Source organism: Oncorhynchus masou, chromosome 29 (genome assembly GCF_036934945.1).
Source record: "Oncorhynchus masou masou isolate Uvic2021 chromosome 29, UVic_Omas_1.1, whole genome shotgun sequence".
Classification (NCBI taxonomy): Eukaryota; Metazoa; Chordata; class Actinopteri; order Salmoniformes; family Salmonidae; genus Oncorhynchus; species Oncorhynchus masou.
The window spans coordinates 69,846,238-69,867,025 of record NC_088240.1 but is presented as its reverse complement, the minus strand read 5'-3'; the positions used below and the strand labels follow the sequence as shown (position 1 = coordinate 69,867,025).

The 20,788-nt window shown below is 40.9% G+C and overlaps 1 long non-coding RNA gene across 1 annotated transcript; it reads left to right on the top strand.

Annotated features, from left to right (window-relative positions):
• The first annotated feature begins 5,083 nt into the window (after positions 1-5,083).
• Positions 5,084-7,953, top strand: LOC135521293 (uncharacterized). Its single transcript, XR_010452521.1, has 3 exons — positions 5,084-5,358; positions 7,176-7,264; positions 7,365-7,953. It is a non-coding gene; the product is annotated as an uncharacterized LOC135521293 (long non-coding RNA).
• Positions 7,954-20,788: the final 12,835 nt, after the last annotated feature.

The window sequence follows — 20,788 nt, the reverse complement described above, 5'->3', positions numbered from 1 at the left end:
AATCCACCGCATCTACCAATGGGCTGCGTCTCAATCCACCACATCTACCAATGGGCTGCGTCTCAATCCACCGCATCTACCAATGGGCTGCGTCTCAATCCACCGCATCTACCAATGGCGACCTTCCGCGTCACAGGTTTCATCTGAAGTCGCTACCGCTGATCTGCTAACATTGTCTGTAGCGTCCGAACGGTTTGGCCTACAAAGACACATGTCAGGTGTTTGGCTCTGGAACGCCCACAAGTCTCACAAGACTAGTGTGAAGGTAGTCAGGTACCGGTAAAACAAACTAACGGAAGTATATATGGAAGTAGTTTAGAGCAATAAAACAAACTAACGGAAGTATATATGGAAGTAGTTTAGAGCAATAAAACAAACTAACGGAAGTATATATGGAAGTAGTTTAGAGCAATAAAACAAACTAACGGAAGTATATATGGAAGTAGTTTAGAGCAATAAAACAAACTAACGGAAGTATATATGGAAGTAGTTTAGAGCAATAAAACAAACTAACAGAAGTATATATGGAAGTAGTTTAGAGCAATAAAACAAACTAACAGAAGTATATATGGAAGTAGTTTAGAGCAATAAAACAAACTAACGGAAGTATATATGGAAGTAGTTTAGAGCAATAAAACAAACTAACGGAAGTATATATGGAAGTAGTTTAGAGCAATAAAACAAAGTAACGGAAGTATATATGGAAGTAGTTTAGAGCAATAAAACAAACTAACGGAAGTATATATGGAAGTAGTTTAGAGCAATAAAACAAACTAACGGAAGTATATATGGAAGTAGTTTAGAGCAATAAAACAAACTAACGAAAGTATATATGGAAGTAGTTTAGAGCAATAAAACAAACTAACGGAAGTATATATGGAAGTAGTTTAGAGCAATAAAACAAACTAACGGAAGTATATATGGAAGTAGTTTAGAGCAATAAAACAAAGTAACGGAAGTATATATGGAAGTAGTTTAGAGCAATAAAACAAACTAACGGAAGTATATATGGAAGTAGTTTAGAGCAATAAAACAAACTAACGGAAGTATATATGGAAGTAGTTTAGAGCAATAAAACAAACTAACGAAAGTATATATGGAAGTAGTTTAGAGCAATAAAACAAACTAACGGAAGTATATATGGAAGTAGTTTAGAGCAATAAAACAAACTAACGGAAGTATATATGGAAGTAGTTTAGAGCAATAAAACAAACTAACAGAAGTATATATGGAAGTAGTTTAGAGCAATAAAACAAACTAACAGAAGTATATATGGAAGTAGTTTAGAGCAATAAAACAAACTAACGGAAGTATATATGGAAGTAGTTTAGAGCAATAAAACAAACTAACGGAAGTATATATGGAAGTAGTTTAGAGCAATAAAACAAAGTAACGGAAGTATATATGGAAGTAGTTTAGAGCAATAAAACAAACTAACGGAAGTATATATGGAAGTAGTTTAGAGCAATAAAACAAACTAACGGAAGTATATATGGAAGTAGTTTAGAGCAATAAAACAAACTAACAGAAGTATATATGGAAGTAGTTTAGAGCAATAAAACAAACTAACAGAAGTATATATGGAAGTAGTTTAGAGCAATAAAACAAACTAACGGAAGTATATATGGAAGTAGTTTAGAGCAATAAAACAAACTAACGGAAGTATATATGGAAGTAGTTTAGAGCAATAAAACAAAGTAACGGAAGTATATATGGAAGTAGTTTAGAGCAATAAAACAAACTAACGGAAGTATATATGGAAGTAGTTTAGAGCAATAAAACAAACTAACGGAAGTATATATGGAAGTAGTTTAGAGCAATAAAAAAAGAGGTTAAATATGGGTCGTTTTGTTTTTGTTACAAAAATCCTCATATTTCTTCTGTCTCTCCAATAGAGGACAGACACTTTAAAACAATCTTTCTTTTAAAACATGTTTTGACTATCTGTTTTCCATGTATGAATCTGTTATTCAAGTGTTTATATGGGCTAATAGCAGTAAGGCCAAATTCAGTGTTTCATCGAAAGGGGTCCTAAAATTCAAAATCAAAGAGCTAAATGACCATCTTAAAACAATTCCATATGTTAGTTTAGTAGAACTCCAACGCTGCTGGGTTTTTCACGATCAACAGTTCTCCGTGTGTATCAAGAATGGTCCACCAGCCAAAGGACATCCAGCCAACTTGACACAATTGTGGAAAGCATTGGAGTCAACATGGGCCAGCAGCCCTTTGGAATGCTTTCAACACCTTGTAGAGTGCATGCCCCGACGAATTGAGGCTTTTCTGAAGACAAAAGGGGGTGCAACGCAATTTTAGGAAGGTGTTGCTAATGTTTTGTACACTCAGAGTACAATCTACGCAGGAGCTTCTAATCAGCAGGTTTGCATGGGAAAGAGTTTTGGCTTTCCATAGTGACATCACCATGCTGTAAATTGGTTAATAGACCAATAAGAAAGAGAGTTCCAAACCCCTCTGTCAATAGCAGTTCGTTTTTAGTTTCCCCATCCCCCCTCATAACACTCCCAGACAATCCTAGCAAAATAGTTTTTTTGCTAAAAAGCTTTTTCTGCACATTTGAATGGAAATATGTTACTGGTAAGGCACTTAATAGTACTATTATTGGTATTTACTGAAAAGTTACCCATGAAACTGTGAATAGTATGTGTACATATAGCTAAGGTATGCCAACCATGTTTCACCAAGAAAATAACAGAACAAAAATGAAGGCGCAAAGTGGCTCTGATATCTGGCTTATTTGAAGTGTTGATAGGCGAACAGACACAAAAAGCCAAGTTAATAAGCAATTTAAAGCTTTAAACCCGGGCCATGATGAAAGTTTAATGATATCAGCACACATTTCCGTCACATAATCTCCCCATTTAATAAATCTCCACTGTCAGCAGAACGTTGAGGAAAAACAAGCCTAATCCCTCTGATTGACATCTCCAAACTAAATTGGCTGGGAAAAGACTTCAAAATATTTCAGGCAATTAATAAGTGCATTCTTCTCTTTCTTTTGAAAGCCAGTCTGGAATGTTCTTTGGTGGTGTAGTTATAGAGGTGAGAGATTGACTGACTGAGGCATTGTTAGTGTATTAGTGAGGTCGCAGAATGGTCACCTGTGATCTGTACTCACAGCTTACCTCTGTAGGCTATAGCTTAACTACAGTATACACACTGTACGTATCAGTTCTGGATCATTATGATACTTCTGATACAGTACTGTATATAGAGCACTACAGGGATCACTTTCTGCCTCAGCATGTAGCAGGGAAACATAGGACACTGCACACACACACAGATTCATTATGCTAGCTTGCTCATGAGACAGGACTTGAACCAGGCTCCTGTTGTCAGGGGTCATCAGTGTTTTAATTGAACTTTAGTCCCCTCTTACGTTTCACACACACACACACACGCACACTCACACGTGCGCACACTCACATACACACACACATCCAACCTCACATACCTGAGCAGAGTGTAATGCTGTCAGTCCATCATCACAGCTGGTTCTTTAAATGGGAAAGGGCTTAGTTATCAGCTGACCCCTAAAGACGCATCCATCTACACCCTAATGTAAAGGTCACAGTAACAGGGGCAGGTGTGTGTGGGAAATAGGAGAGGACTCAAATAAAGCACTCCAAACATCGTTTATATGATGATGAGAACAACTTCTGGAGTGTTCAGCTGGCAGCTCAGTAAATAGAACAGTATGTTGTTGGGTTTTGTTTATGAAGTTTTGGATGAGTTGCTGCAGGTGTTTTGGAGCGTTTGGGGCAGACAGCAGACGCAGGTCAGAGACAAACAGAGGGTTGGCATCAGAGCCTGCAGGCTGCAGCACACTAAGAGTGTAGTAGGGCTTCCAGAGTTTGACTGCTCTCTGTTCATCTTCTCTTCTCTTCTCTCCTCCCCTATCTTACTTTTCAGCTCTACCCCACATAGCACACAAACCTCTGCCAAACATAGGCACGATGGATCCCGGGAAGATGCAGTTTAGACATTGTTTTCTAATTGGCTAGAAGTCTTGCAGATGTGTTTAGAACGTCACCAGCGCTACATCATTTATACTGTACGTTGGCTTTTGGCACAGACCAAACTAACCAGAAGCATCGAATGAGAGTATAGAATGGATATGTAGAACCAACAAAGAGAGGATAGACAGAGTGGAGACAATGTAAACAAAGACAGAGATTCTGTGAACACTCGCCTGAATCCAGTGGAGGCTCCTCAGAGGAGGAAGGGGAGGACCATCCTCCTCAGTGAATTTCATAAAAATAAAACTAGTAAAACATTAAAATCATTTTTAGATTAAACTATACTAAATATATTCACGTCACCAAATAATTGATTAAAACACACTGTTTCGCTATGAAGGTCTACAGTAGCCTCAGCAGCACTCTGTAGTGCACCATGTATAGCCGGAGGACAGCTAGCTTCCGTCCTCCTCTGGGTACATTGACTTCAATACAAGCTCTAGGAGGCTCATGGTTTTCACTCCCTTCCATAGACTTAAACAGTAATTGTGACAACTTTTGGAGGACGTCTTCCAACCTATCAGAGCTCTTGTTGCATGTACTGACATGTTGTCCACCCAATCAAAGGATCAGACAATTAATCTAATACTGAAAGCATAGGCTACAGCTGTAACAATACAGAGGCGGATGCAAGATGCAAGCAACGATGGTTTAATGAATGTAGTTCACAGCAGCAACATGACAGACAGACTGTACTCAGACGGAATCCGACCCAGGGACTCGGGCGCATCTTCCGATGATAACGTGCTGAGAAAACCAGGGGAGTGTGTCCGGATGAGTAGGAAGGAGCACAGCAGATAATCCACACAAGAGAAGAGCAAGGACACACGACACAACCTCAGGGAAGAAACAACGATCTGACAACAAGAAACACTGGTAACAGAACATATAAAGGGAAGATAAGTGGTTCCAGCTGGCGCAGACAATCAGGCCGAGATTGGGAACCACGCCCACACAAACACTGGAGAGAGAGAGAGAGAGAGAGAGAAAGAGAGAGGGAGGCAGTGGATTCATGAACCGTGACAACAGCTAGCACTGCAGTGCATACTATTTGGTGAGTAGATAAATAGATAGAAAGATAGATAGAAAGACAATAGTTGAACAGTTATGATCAAATTAATTTCTTCCAAAATTAAGGGGAAGCCAGAGCGAGGGAGAGAGAGAGCCAGCTATATTTCCTAGTTTATGTTTATTTTTTTAAACTTTCACTTTCACTTACTCAGCTAATGAATGAAGCTAGCTAGTTTAGCCAGCTCAAACACCCAGCTCAAGCAATTAGCTGGCTATGGCTATCCCAAAAATGAACTCTTCCAAGTCAAGGGTAAGCTTTTGGTTTTATTAATTTATTGCCATCTGGGCCCACCGGTGAAACTTCTAAACTGCTAGTACAGTGTACAGCATGATTGTAGTGTGTTTACAAACGCGTTAGTTCTAGTAACTATGATGATTATGAGGTTAATGTGGTGAAAACAATGTAGGCTGTGTGTAGTGGTTAGCTGTTATGATATGAAGGTTTGGCTTGGAAAGGTTTATTCACCTGGCCAGAGGCAGCTGTTGTATTGCACTCTGAAGTCCACAAGCGAAGGGAAAAGGTGAGAGGAGCAGAGAGCGAAAATGCAAAAAATAATTACATATCGGAAAAGATGAGAGAAGGAGAGAGCGTAGATGCGGAAAGGAACTAAATATACAACGAGCAAATTGATCATGATATTTATATGTGGCTGCTAGTTCTGTGTTTGCGTGTGATCAGGGGTGTATTCATTCCACCAATTCTGTAGAAAAACGTTTCTTAAACAGAAGCAAATGGTAAGAAACGTGGATAAATATACCTGTCCAATCAAAACTGTCAACTGTCAGGCTAATGATTACAACCTAGATCAACTAGTAGTCAAATAAACGTGCATTTGCCTCCCTGTAGTGGTAGGCTGCATCATTACATCTATTTATATCACTTCACTGCAAAGTTACCTCAAAAGGGCGGTCCTTAGAAAAACATTTCTCCAGCTCAACTGCTTCACGGCACCGACATGACAAAGCAATCGCTAAATTTGGATCTAAATCCTCGCAGGAGGATCTAAATACATAACTTCCATAGATCTACGATAAAGAATGATTTTTTTTACGTCGGAGGCAGACACATTGCATATTCTCAGAATGACAAAATCCATCCCTTTACATCGCCCTTGTCCCCTGTCGATAGGTGGGACGTACGCTGTTTAAATGGCCCACATGTTGATTTAGACGTTCACAAATGTAACAGATGTTGACTGTCACTAATGTCATGATATGTAATAAAGTAATAAAGAAGGTGAAATATTTTGTATTGATGTTCCTAAAACAGATTATAACTACAGTTGAAGTTGGAAGTTTACGTATACCTTAGCCAAATACATTTAAACACAGTTTTTCACAATTCCTGACATCCTAGTAAATCCTAGTAATCCTAGAAAAAATCCCTGTTGTAGGTCAGTTAGGATCACCACTTTTTTTTAGAATGTGAAATGTCAGAATAATAGTAGAGAGAATTTCAGCTTTTATTTATTTCATCACATTCCCAGTGGGTCAGAAGTTTACATACACTCAATTAGTATTTAGTAGCATTGCCTTTAAATTGTTTAACTTGGGTCAATTGTTTCAGGTAGCCTTCCAAAAGCTTCTCACAATAAGTTGGGTGAATTTTGTCCCATTCCTCCTGACAGAGCTGGTGTACCTGAGTCAGGTTTGTAGGCCAGCTTACTCACACATGCTTTTTCAGTTCTGCCCACATATTTACTATAGGATTGAGGTCAGGGCTTTGTGATGGCCACTCCAATACCTTGACTCTGTTGTCCTTAAGCCATTTTGCCACAACTTTGGAAGTATGGTTGCGGTCATTGTCCATTTGGAAGACCCATTTGCTACCAAGCCTTAACTTCCTGAATGATGTCTTGAGATGTTGCTTCAATATATCCACATAATTTTCTATCCTCATGATGCCATCTATTTTGTGAAATTCACCAGTCCCTCCTGCAGCAAAGCACCCCCACAACATGATGCTGCCACCCCGTGCTTCACGGTTGGGATGGTTTTCTTTGGCTTGCAGGCCTCCCCTCCCCCCTCAAACATTATGGCCAAACAGTTATATTTTTGTTTCATCAGACCAGAGTACTTTTGTACCTGTTTCCTCCAGCATCTTCACAAGCTCCTTTGCTGTTGTTCTGGAATTGATTTGGACTTTTCACACCAAGGTACGTTCATCTCGAGGAGACAGAAAGCGTCTCCTTCCTGAGCAGTATGACGGCTCCGTGGTCCCATGGTGTTTATATTTGTGTACTATTGTTTGTACAGATGAACGTGGTACCTGCAGGTGTTTGGAAATTGCTCCCAAGGATGAACCAGACTGGCAGGTGTCTTCCCTGACATTTTCAACATGTCCCTGATTGAGTCTGTAATACCAACATGTTTCAAGCAGACCACCATAGTCCCTGTGCCTAAGAACACAAAGGCAACCTGCCTAAATGACTACAGACCCGTAGCACTCACGTCTGTAGCCATGAAGTGCTTTGAAAGGTTAGTAATGGCTCACATCAACACCATTATCCCAGGAACCCTAGACCCACTCCAATTTGCATACCGCCCAAACAGATCCACAGATCATGCAATCTCTATTGCACTCCACACTGCCCTTTCCTACATGAACAAAAGGAACACTTATGTGTGAATGCTATTCATGGACAACAGCTCAGCGTTCAACACCAAAGGACCCTCAAAGCTCATCACTAAGCTAAGGATCCTGGGACTAAACATCTCCATCTGCAACTGGATCCTGGACTTCCTGACGGGCCGCCCCCCATGTGGTGAGGGTAGGTAGCAACACATCTGCCACGCTGATCCTCAACCCTGGAGCTCCCCAGGGGTGCGTGCTCAGTCCCCTCCTGTACTCCCTGTTCACCCACGACTGAATGGCCAGGCACGACTCCAACACCATCATTGAATTTGCAGACGACACAATAGTGGTAGGCCTGATCATAGACAACGACGAGACAGCCTATAGGGTGGTGCCAGAATAACAACCTATCCCTCAACGTAACCAAGACTAAGGAGATGATTGTGGACTACAGGAAAAGGAGGCCCGATCACGCCCCCATTCTCATCGACGGGGCTGTAGTGGAGCAGGTTGAGAGCTTCAAGTTCCTCGGTGTCCACATCAACAACAAACTAGAATGGTCCAAACACACCAAGACAGTTGTGAAGAGGGCACGACAAAGCGTTTTCCCCCTCAGGAAACTAAAAATATTTAACATAGGCCCTGAGATCCTCAAAAGGTTCTACAGCTGCAACATCGAGAGCATCCTGACCGGTTGCATCACTGCCTGGTACAGCAATTGCTCGGCCTCTGACCGCAAGGCACTACAGAGGGTAGTACGTATGGCCCAGTACATCACTGGGGCTAAGCTGCCTGCCATCCAGGACCTCTACCCAGGCAGTGTCAGAGGAAGGCCCTAACAATGGTCAAAGACCCCAGCCTCCCCAGTCATAGACTGTTCTCTCTACTACCGCATGGCAAGCGGTACCAGAGTGCCAAGTCTAGGACAAAAAGGCTTCTCAACAGTTTTTTCCCCCAAGCCATAAGACTCCTGATCAGGTAATCAAATGCCTACCCGGACTATTTGCATTGTGTCCCTATTTGCATTGTGTTCATGTACTGTACATACAGTACTACCTCAATTGGGCCGACCAACCAGTGCTCCCGCACATTGGCTAACCGGGCTATCTGCATTGTGTCCCGCCACCCACCACCTGCCAACCCCTCTTTTACGCTATTCCTACTCTCTGTTCATCATATATGCATAGTCACTTTAAGCATATCTACATGTACATACTACCTCAATCAGCCTGACTAACCGGTGTCTGTATGTAGCCTCGCTACTTTTATAGCCTCGCTACTTTTATAGCCTCACTACTGTATATAGCCTGTCTTTTTACTGTTGTTTTATTTCTTTACTTACCTATTGTTCACCTAACACCTTTTTTGCACTATTGGTTAGAGCCTGTAAGTAAGTATTTCACTGTAAGGTCTACAGCTGTTGTATTCGGCGCACATGACAAATATACTTTGATTTGACTTGTGGAGGTCCAAAATTTTCTTCTGATTACTTCAGATTTTCCCATGATGTCAAGCAAAGAGGCACTGAGTTTGAAGGTAGGCCTTCAAATACATCCACAGGTACACCTCCAATTGACTCAAATGATGTCAATTAGCCTATCAGAAGCTTCTAAAGCCATGACATCATTTTCTGGAATTTTCCAAGCAGTTTAAAGGCACAGTCAATTTAGTGTATGTAAACTTCTGACCCACTGGAATTGTGATACAGTGAATTATAAGTGAAATAATCTGTCTGTAAACAATTGTTGGAAAAAGTCCTTGAGTCAAGCACAAAGCAGATGTCCTAACCAACATGCCAAAACTATAGTTTGTTAACAAGAATTTTGTGGAGTTCTTGAAAAATGAGTTTTAATGACTCCAACCTAAGTGTATGTAAACTTCCGACTTCAACTGTATATATGTACATATTATAAAGTATGACAAGGCTTATTCAGGCACATTACATTTATCATATCATACTTACATATGTTTTATTATATTGTTATTGTGTACTAGATCAATGGGTTGAAAATAGTTTTTTTCTCAGACATAAATAAACAATTCCAGGTGGAAGCTTGGTTTTTAAACGCCACATACCTCCACTGCCTGAATCACACTACTGTGTACTCATAACCTTCTCTGACAGTCTAATGTTAATCTCATTTGTGGTAATTGCTCCAGTCATATCTCTTTATCTTCCTTCAGCAGTAGATAACAAAACAATGGCTTTAGGCTTAGTATATCATTTAGTGCGGAATATTAAAGACTGGCACCCTATTCTCTATCACCATAGAGCCCACATGGGGCTCTGGCCAAAATTAGTGCACTATAGGGTGCCAGTATATCTTGAACTTACGTGACTAGCGTGTAGAGGAAGTTTTCTCCATCTGTTGCTATGGGTACCCGTGGAGAATGATGATCCACTGTGTTGTATGGATGTGACTGGGTTACTTTCATTTATCCAGCACCGCCATCTAGTGGACTAACTTGAGCATGGCATACAATCGCTTTACCAACCATTGGACACTTTTGAATCCTAACCTCTTTGTGTATGGAAACACAGTAAAGAAATGACCCTAACAGAGGTTGATTTTGGAAAGACCCCTAGGCATGGTATACCAGGGTTGAGATGAATTCCAGTCAATTCACAAAGTGTAACTGACATACCAATTCTAATTCTAATTCTCTTCTATGTTTTTCAATGAGGAACATCTGGAATTAGAATTGGAATTTGGCTTACTTTCTGAATTGACTGGAATGAAAATGGAATTAAACCTAACCCTGCTGTATACTGTATGTCTTAATAGGTCATAGAAACAATGCTCTTTATCTCAGTGAGTCCTGTGTGTAAGCTATACCTGAACCTCATAGGGGCCTTTGTGTGTTATTAATGTGTTATACTCTGCTCCTGGGGGGATTTGTTTATTCATTAACTGCCTTTGCTGGAAGGATGTTTGTCTGATCTGAACACTTCTTGCTTTGTGTCTTTGTAAACCCCTCAGGCACAGGCTGAGTCTAGTAGAATGGGGGAGGGGTAACTGAAGCCCTGAAACAGATCTCCCCGGCCCTCACCCCAATCCTGCTCCTCACTGTATTACAATTCTAGTTGTTTCAGCTAATTATTATTAAGTAACTTGTTCCACAGCCTTTTTTAGTTTACTCAACTTTTTGGTTCAAGTTGGCCCAAACTTCTGTCAACATAAAATGATGTATTTGCTCAACTTGTTTCATATGTTCATTCAACTATTATTTGGGCATCTTAACTAAAAATGGCTGTGCAACTGGTTACATCCACACTGCTTTTAACACACAAAGTTTTCAACCTGGATTTTTTTTACACAGGCTGACATTCATGATTACATTGTGCATGTTCATTTATACAGTAATTGGTATTCAACATGTCCTCACCTGAGAATTGAACTCATAACCTCTTGGTTCATGGCATTGCGATCTTCTTGCTTCACCACCATTACTGTGTCAATTATCAGTTAATCTGACTCTTCTCTCATCATTGGTTTGATGTACTTAGTTGTTTTGTCATTTTAGGGTTTTCTGTGTAGTTGTCTGATGTTGGAGAGGAATATTAATCTGTTTTAATGTAACTCCTTAATCACCATGATAAATATGATATATTTACTTGAGTGTACTTTCAACAGAGCTGGTATTTACTTTGAAGTGCAAAGTGTAGCAATATACTGTAGGTGAAACCAATCATTACATTTTAGTGGGCACTCTTATCTAGAGCGATTGACAGTAGTGAGTACATACCTTTCTGTACTGGTCCCCTGTGGGAATCAAACCCATAACCCTGGCATTGCATGTGTCATGCTCTACCAACCTTACAGGGCTCAGTTGACACAGACATGGGGGCATAGCAGGAAAATCAGTATGCTGTGAACCAAGAGATTGTGAGTTTAAAACCCAGGTGAGGTTAGTTCAAATCTCAGGTGAGGAAATGTTCAATAATAATGACTTTATAAATGAACATACATGTGTAATCAAGTATGTCAAAATGTGTCAAAAATAGTTGTTGAAAACATTGTATGTTAAAAGCAGGTTAACTAGTATGTAACTAGTTCCACAACAGTTTATTTATGTGAAGATGCCCAAATAATAATATTTACTTGAATGAATATGAGACAAGTTGATCAAACATATAATTTAAAGTTGACTGAATTTTTGCCGAAGTTTTCTCAAGTTTGGGCCAACTAAATATGTTAAGTTTAGGTAACACTGATCGAAAATTTCAGTAAACTAAAAAAAAGGCTGTGGAACCACTTACAATTATTAGTTGAAACAACTGAATTTTGTTACAGTGCTTCTGTGTCTCCAGGTAGGATCACCTCAGAGATTCTGGACCTCCAACCTCTACACACTGTTTGATCTGACTGTTAGATACACACACACACACACACACACACACACACACATATGCATCCATGCACACACACTCACACAGACACACACACGCACACACTGATGGTGATCGTGGCTGACAGTTCAGCTGAAAATGTACAATATATTCCTGCTCCCTTTGTAAACATGAAGACTCAATATAAACAAGGTGATGATAAGCTATTTATTACCTGTTTTCATTGTTTTGCACACACATTCAGCTTATGATCTGTTTTACATACATGTTTTGAAGAAGTGAACTTTTTCCTTTCCCTAGATTCATCCCCCATCTCTTCCTACCACCTCCCCAATGTCCCCCTCCTCCCCCACCTCTTCTGCCATATTCTCCTTTTTAAATGTGTACACATTGGCCTCTGGCTGTGCAGGAGGGACAGATTGGGGTGACAACATCAGAAAAACCTTTCCCCACATCCTTAAGAGTACCAGACACTTCTTCCTCAGTACTAAAGGGACAACAATATAATATCCTCTACTTTGACCTCTATCAAATCAATACTGTTTCCTCTGTCTGGTTAGATATGATTTTACTCTGTGTGCTGGGTTGTTGCAGATGCCCCATGCAGTGGCAACCCGTCATTCAGGGCTTTTGGGGGGGGCTTGCCGGTTTTGCATGTTATTTTGGCATTAATACGTGTCACATATCAGTTGGCAAACAATGTAAAAATAATTTATATCATTGAGTTAATAAAGCCACATACAAACATTCTCTTTTTTTGTTTTCTTGAGTAAGGCAGCTCCAAAATGCAGGTGTTTCAGCCTTGTTCAGTGCTTTCTGTGGTGGAGGGGCAAGCCAGCAAAAAATACAGAGCGTTGCGCCGTGATTGGCTCAGTGTTCTGTCACTCATGGGGACACTACGTCACCGCAAAGTCTAAGAGGAGTCCTCGGAAATTCAAGCCTTTTGGGTGCTGCCATAGAGTTACATTAGAAGTGGCCATCCAAGAAGGCTCAAGGTCATTGGTCACAGATAAAATGACGTCAAATAACATTATATGTACAGAAGCTTTGATTGGACTGATCATGTCAATATCATACTTTCAAAATCTTAGTTATTAGTCATCATCACGAATCAAGTCAACAATCTACTGGCAAATCCTTTTTAATCCTTGTCATATGAAGAGAAATGATGAAGAGAAATTACAGATAAAACGTATCGGTGCTCATCTGCCATTGGATATAAACATTACACAAAAAGTTGGAAATCGGTTGGTTTGGAAGGAATCAGTGACCGTGTCTGTGTGGTCTCAAATCTGGGATTAAGGGTCTCTTTTCAAGTTTAAAATTATAAACATTCAACATTGGCCATGCTGTCAATGAAGCCCAATTTTTCAGTTTTTGATTTGTTAAAAAAGTTTGAAATATCCAATAAATGTCGTTCCACTTCATGATTGTGTCCCACTTGTTGTTGATTCTTCACAAAAAAATACAGTTTTACATCTTTATGTTTGAAGCCTGAAATGTGGCAAAAGGTCGCAAAGTTCAAGGGGGCCGAATACTTTCGCAAGGCACTGTATATGGTTCTGATGTGTCTCTGAATAGATCTATATGGTTCTTATGTGTCTCAGAATAGATCTATAGGGTTCTGACGTGTCTCTGAATAGATCTATAGGGTTCTGATGTGTCTCAGAATAGATCTATAGGGTTCTGATGTGTCTCAGAATAGATATATAGGGTTCTGATGTGTCTCAGAATAGATCTATAGGGTTCTGATGTGTCTCAGAATAGATCTATAGGGTTCTGATGTGTCTCAGAATAGATCTATAGGGTTCTGATGTGTCTCAGAATAGATCTATAGGGTTCTGATGTGTCTCAGAATAGATCTATAGGGTTCTGATGTGTCTCAGAATAGATCTATAGGGTTCTGATGTGTCGCTGAATAGATTTTTATGGTTCTGATGTGTCTCAGAATAGATCTATAGGGTTCTGATGTGTCTCTGAATAGATCTATAGGGTTCTGATGTGTCTCAGAATAGATCTATAGGGTTCTGATGTGTCTCAGAATAGATCTATAGGGTTCTGATGTGTCTCAGAATAGATCTATAGGGTTCTGATGTGTCTCAGAATAGATCTATAGGGTTCTGATGTGTCTCAGAATAGATCTATAGGGTTCTGATGTGTCTCAGAATAGATCTATAGGGTTCTGATGTGTCTCAGAATAGATCTATAGGGTTCTGATGTGTCTCAGAATAGATCTATAGGGTTCTGATGTGTCTCAGAATAGATCTATAGGGTTCTGATGTGTCGCTGAATAGATTTTTATGGTTCTGATGTGTCTCAGAATAGATCTATAGGGTTCTGATGTGTCTCAGAATAGATCTATAGGGTTCTGATGTGTCTCTGAATAGATCTATAGGGTTCTGACGTGTCTCAGAATAGATCTATGGGGTTCTGATGTGTCTCAGAATAGATCTATAGGGTTCTGATGTGTCTCTGAATAGATCTATAGGGTTCTGATGTGTCTCAGAATAGATCTATAGGGTTCTGATGTGTCTCAGAATAGATCTATAGGGTTCTGATGTGTCTCTAAACGGATCTATGGTGTAGGCTGTCATTGTAAATAGGAATTTGTTCTTAACTGACTTGCTTATCTAAATAAAGGTTAAATAAAAAATATATAGTTCTGATCAAACTTCTGTATATGGTACTGTATGTCTATTTATTTTCATTTTTATTTCACCTTTATTTAACCAGGTAGGCTAGTTGAGAACAAGTTCTCATTTGCAACTGTGACCTGGCCAAGATAAAGCATAGCAATTCGACACATACAACAACACAGTTACACATGGAATAAACAAAACATAGGCAATAATAAGTAGTTGGTAAACCAGGCTAGGCAATCATTTGAGAAACCAAGGCTGTCGAGTCTGCCAATAAGAATGCGGTGATTGTCAGAGTTGAAAGCCTTTGCCAGGTCGATGAATACGGCTGCGCAGTAATGTCTCTTATCGATGGCGATTATGATGTCGTTTAGGACCTTGAGCGTGGCTGAGGTGCACCCATGACCAGCTCTGAAACCAGATTGCATAGCAGAGAAGGTATGGTGGGATTTGAAATGGTCGGTAATCTGTTTGTTAACTTGGATTTTGAAGACCTTGGAAAGGCAGGGTAGGATAGATATAGGTCTGTAGCAGTTTGGGTCTAGAGTGTCACCCCCTTTGAAGAGTGGGATGACCGCGGCAGCTTTCCAATCTTTGGAAATCTCAGAAGATACGAAAGAGAGGTTGAACAGGCTAGTAATAGGGGTTGCAACAATTTCGGCAGATAATTTGAGAAAGAGAGGGTCCAGATTGTCTAACCCGGCTGATTTGTAGGGGTCCAGATTTTGCAGCTCTTTCAGAACTTCAGCTATCTGGATTTGGGTAAAGGAGAAATGGTGGGGGCTTTGGCGGGTTGCTGTGGAGGGTGCTGGGCAGTTGACCGGGGTAGGGGTAGCCAGGTGGAAAGCATGGCCAGCCGTAGAGAAATGCTTGTTGAAATTCTCAATTATAGTGGATTTATCGGTGGGGACAGTGTTTCCTAGCCACAGAGCATTGGGCAGCTGGGAGGAGGTGCTCTTATTCTCCATGGACTTTACAGTGTTCCATAACTTTTTTAAGTTAGTACTACAGGATGCAAATTTCTGTTTGAAAAAGCTAGCCTTAGCTTTCCTAACTGCCTGTGTATATTTGTTCCTAACTTCCCTGAAAAGTTGCATATCACGGGGCTATTCGATGCTAATGCAGAACGCCACAGGATGTTTTTGTGCTGGACACAGGGCAGACAGGTCTGGAATGAACCAAGGACTATATCTATTCCTAGTACTACATTTCTGGAATGGGGCATGCTTATTTAAGATGGAGAGGAAGGCACTTCTAAAAAATAGCCAGGCATCATCTACTGACGGATGAGGTCAATATGGGTTCTGATGTGTCTCAGAACGGATCTTTAGGGTTCTGATGTGTCTCAGAATGAATCTGTCGGGTTATTTTGTGTCTCAGAATGGATCTGTATGCTCTGATATATGTCTCAGGATGGTTCTATATGGCTCTGATGTATGTCTCAGAATGGATCTATATGGCTCTGATGTATGTCTCAGAATGGACCTATATGGCTCTGATGTATGTCTCAGAATGGACCTATATGGCTCTGATGTATGTCTCAGAATGGATCTATATGGCTCTGATGTATGTTTCAGAATGGATCTGTATGGCTGTGACGTATGTCTCAGAATGGTTCTATATGGCTCTGATGTATGTTTCAGAATGGTTCTATATGGCTCTGATGTATGTCTCAGAATGGATCTATATGGCTCTGATGTATGTCTCAGAATGGACCTATATGGCTCTGATGTATGTCTCAGAATGGACCTATATGGCTCTGATGTATGTCTCAGAATGGATCTATATGGCTCTGATGTATGTTTCAGAATGGATCTATATGGCTCTGATGTATGTCTCAGAATGGATCTATATGGCTCTGATGTATGTCTCAGAATGGATCTATATGGCTCTGATGTATGTTTCAGAATGGATCTGTATGGCTCTGATGTATGTCTCAGAATGGATCTATATGCTCTGATGTATGTCTCAAAATGGTTCTATATGGCTCTGATGTATGTCTCAGAATGGTTCTATATGGCTCCGATGTATGTCTCAGAATGGTTCTATATGGCTCTACATGAGTACACACTATATTTATAAAGTAACAATATTTAAAGTGATTCTGATTTGGATCTCACCATTCAAAACTCAGTAAGAGTTGTTGACTTAGCTACTTTGAGATTCTGAATATCAATGAGCTGATTGTCTGGGTAACTGAGCTCTGAGTGACCTCCCTCCCTCTCTCTCTGATCACGACATCACATTGAACATAATGACAGAGGGTTGCTGTGGAAATCCTGCAGCATGACCATCAATTGATTAGCAGGTAAACAGGGCTATTCTGGGAGGGGAAGAGGAGGGATAAGAATGAGCATTTCCATTAGCTAGCCAACTGCTCATATCTCATATCTGAAACAGCTGCATATAGCGTAGTACAGTAAATTTGCCATTACAAAAATACAGTAGTATACTGTACCTGTTCTCTTCTCTGAATGTCCTTACTGTGGTGGACACATAAAATCAGCTCAAATTGGGTTGCACTCGAAGTCCTGCTTCCCTCATTGTCAGTCCATGGGCAAGAATATGGTCTATAACTGTTGCTCGAATTTCATCAGATATTTCCACTCTTTGTCTTCCTCTTCGTCCTCCTCTTCCTCTTTCTTGCCCTCCTCCTCCTCTTCCTCCTCGTCGCCCACCTCGCATACGCACTCGTCCTCGTCCTCGTCCTCTCACATTGTTTCTTCTATCCATTCTCAGACTTTCTCCTTCCCACCTTCAACAACCTGTTTGCTCTCTGTACTGGCTTATATTGGTTGTGTCGCATCATTTGAAACAGGTTAAATCAATTTTGAGTGGTTGTGTTCAATCAATGACATGTGTTCTCTATTTGTATTTGATTGTTGCCACTTGTGTTTACCAGTATGGATGACGTGCATTAGAGTGCAGAATGTGTTTTGAGAATGTGTTTAGAGTTTTGCTGAAAAGTCTAAGTGAGATCTGCAAATTGTGTTTTACCATGTGAAATGGTTTAAGGTATTGACAACAGACTGCATAATTAGCTAAATGAGTCCAGGCAACTGAGAATGTTGTTCAGCCAATGGTTTTAGTGTTTTAGCAATTGAGAAAAACTGTAACATTGCCAAAGCAAGTGAAGTAGATAATATGCAAAAGTGAAATAAACAATAAAGATGAACAGTAAACATCACACTCACAGAAGCTCCAAAAGAATAAAGACATTACAAATGTCATATTATGTATATATACAGTGTTGTAATGATGTACAAATGGTTAAAGTACATGAGGGAAAATAAATGAGCATAAATATGGGTTGTATTTACAATGCTGTTTGTTCTTCACTGGTCTCTCTCTCTCTCTGTCTCTCTCTCTCTCTCTCTCTATCTCTCTATCTCTCTATCTCTCTGTCTCTCTCTCTCTCTCTCTCTATCTCTCTATCTCTCTGTCTCTCTCTCTCTCTCTCTCTCTCTCTCTGTCTCTCTCTCTCTCTCTCCCTCTCTCTCTCTCTCTCTCTCTCTCTCTCTCTCTGTCTGTCTCTCTGTCTCTCTCTCTAAGGCAGGCAGAATATTCTCCTGTGAAGACGTTTGATTGCTGAATGATGGAATGCAACTGCTGCAATTCAAGGTATTTCCTCCACAACAGCTAAGAGGAATGCGCCTTCAGCTCGGAGAGAGGGAGAAGGGAGACTTTTTCAAATTTATTTTTGCAAATTTATGAAAAAAAAGCTGAAATATTACATTTACAGAAGTATTCAGATCCTTTACTCAGGACTTTGTTGAAGCACCTTTGGCAGCGATTACAGCACCAAATCTTCTTGGGAATGACACTACAAGCTTGGCACACCTGTATTTGGGGAGTTTCTCCCAATCTTCTCCACAGATTCACTCAAGCTCTGTCAGGTTGGATGGAGAGCATCGCTGCACAGCTATTTTCAAGTCTCTCCAGAGATGTTAGATCGGGTTCAAGTCCGTACTCTGGCTGGGCCACTCATGGACATTCAGAGACTTGTCCCGAAGCCACTTGGCTGTGTGCTTAGGCTCATTGTCCCATTGGAAGGTGAACTTTCACCCAGGTCTGAGTTCCTGAGCGCTCTGGAGCAGGTTTTCATCAAGGATCTCTCTGTACTTTGCTTTGTTCATCTGTCCCTCGATCCTGACTAGTCTCCCTGTCCCTGCTGCTGAAAAACATCCCCACAGCATGATGCTGCCAATACCATGCTTCATTGTAGGGATGGTGCCAGGCTTCCTCCAGATGTGACGCTTGGCATTCAGGCCAAAGAGTTCAAACTTGGTTTTATTAGACCAGAGAATCTTGCTTCTCATGTTCTCAGAGTCCTTTAGGTGCCTTTTGACAAACTCCAAGCAGGCTGTCATGTGCCTTTTACTGAGCATTGGCTTCCGTCTGGCCACTCTACCATAAAGGCCCGATTTTTGGAGTGCTGCAGAGATGGTTGTCCTTCTGGAAAGTTCTCCGATCTACACAGAGGAACTCTGGTGCTCAGTCAGAGTGACCATCGGGTACTTGGTCACCTCCCTGACCAAGGCCTTTCTCCCCCGATTGCCCAATTTGGCTGGGCGGCCAGCTCTAGGAAGAGTCTTGATGGTTTCAAACTTCTTCCATTTAAGACTGATGGAGGCCACTGTGTTCTTGGGGACCTTCAATGCTGCAGATAGTTTGTAGTACTTTTCCTCAAATCTGTACCTCGACACAATCCTGTCTCGGAGCTCTATGGACAATTCTCTCGACCTAATGGCTTTGTTTTTCTCTGACATGCACTGTCAACTGTGGGACCTTATATAGACATGTGTGTGCCTTTACAAATCATGTCCAATCAATTGAGTTTACCACAGGTGGACTCCATCAAGTTGTAGAAAAATCTCATGGAAAATCTCAGGATGCACCTGAGCTTAATTTGGAGTCTCATAGCAAAGGGTCTGAATACTTATGTAAATAAAGTATTTGTTTCTTTAATGTATTTACAAAAATGTCTAAAAACCTGTTTTCACTTTGTCATTATGGGGTATTGTGTAGATTAATGAAGAATTTGTATTTATTTCATCAATTTTATAATAAGACTGTAACATAACAAAATGTGTAAAAAGTCAAGGGGTCTGAATACTTTTCAAATGCACTGTATGTGTCTAGCCGTACATGTAGTCAGCCGGCTCAACCAAGGCATACAGCCACTGTAGCCTACATGTACAATACCCTTACTAGCTCCAACTATGCTTATAGCTACTTTGAGGAAAAATGTTCTTGCTATGACTGTAAGTCGCTCTTGATAAGAGTTTCTGCTAAATAACTCAAATGTAAATGTCTTATTACCATCATACATCGGTGTTGTTGGTCGCCATAATGGCATCAGACTGGGGATCAGGGTTAAGCAGGCTTCCAACCCAACCAGGCCCAGAGTCAGAGGCCAGCAAGCCAGCAGGCCAGCGGGTCATACAGCACAGCTGAGTTAAGCAGAGGGAGAAAATGTGGTTGAAGACTAACCACACTGTAATGTACTTCAATGCACAAACTCAAACATGCTTGCACACACAAACAAAAAGGCCCACATGCATGCATTCAAGCACACGCACAAACGAAAGCACACTAACTGTTACGATGATCGAAGGGGGGGACACAAGAGCGGACTCAGAAGAGGAAGCAGGGATAATGCACAAAAAGGTTTATTGATCACAGAGAAATGGGGAGTGCAGAGCCAGGGTAGCTCAGATGAGTTGCAAAAACCAGGAGTGTAGAGTGAGGTTGGAGTTGGCGGAGTAGAACAGGGGAACAGGTCCTGGGGGGAATCCAAGGTAATGGTGGTGAGTGATATCCAGAGCAAGGTGGTTGGTGGTGAGATGTGGAACAGGAGACAGGAGACAGGAGACAGGAGACAGAGGCAGAGCGGTAACTGCAAGGAGAGGACAAAAATGGTGTAAGGCAGGAAAACGAGCGCAGCACAGCAGAGCAACAGGATCTTGAGAATAGACAAAAGGCTAGAATGATAATTGACTGAGCAAAGATTACAATCTGGCAGAGTGGAGGTGGCAGGAATGAGTATATGTAGAGGTCTTGATTTATGGGATGATTTGCAGCTGGTAGGGATCTGCTCTGACTCCAGGACACC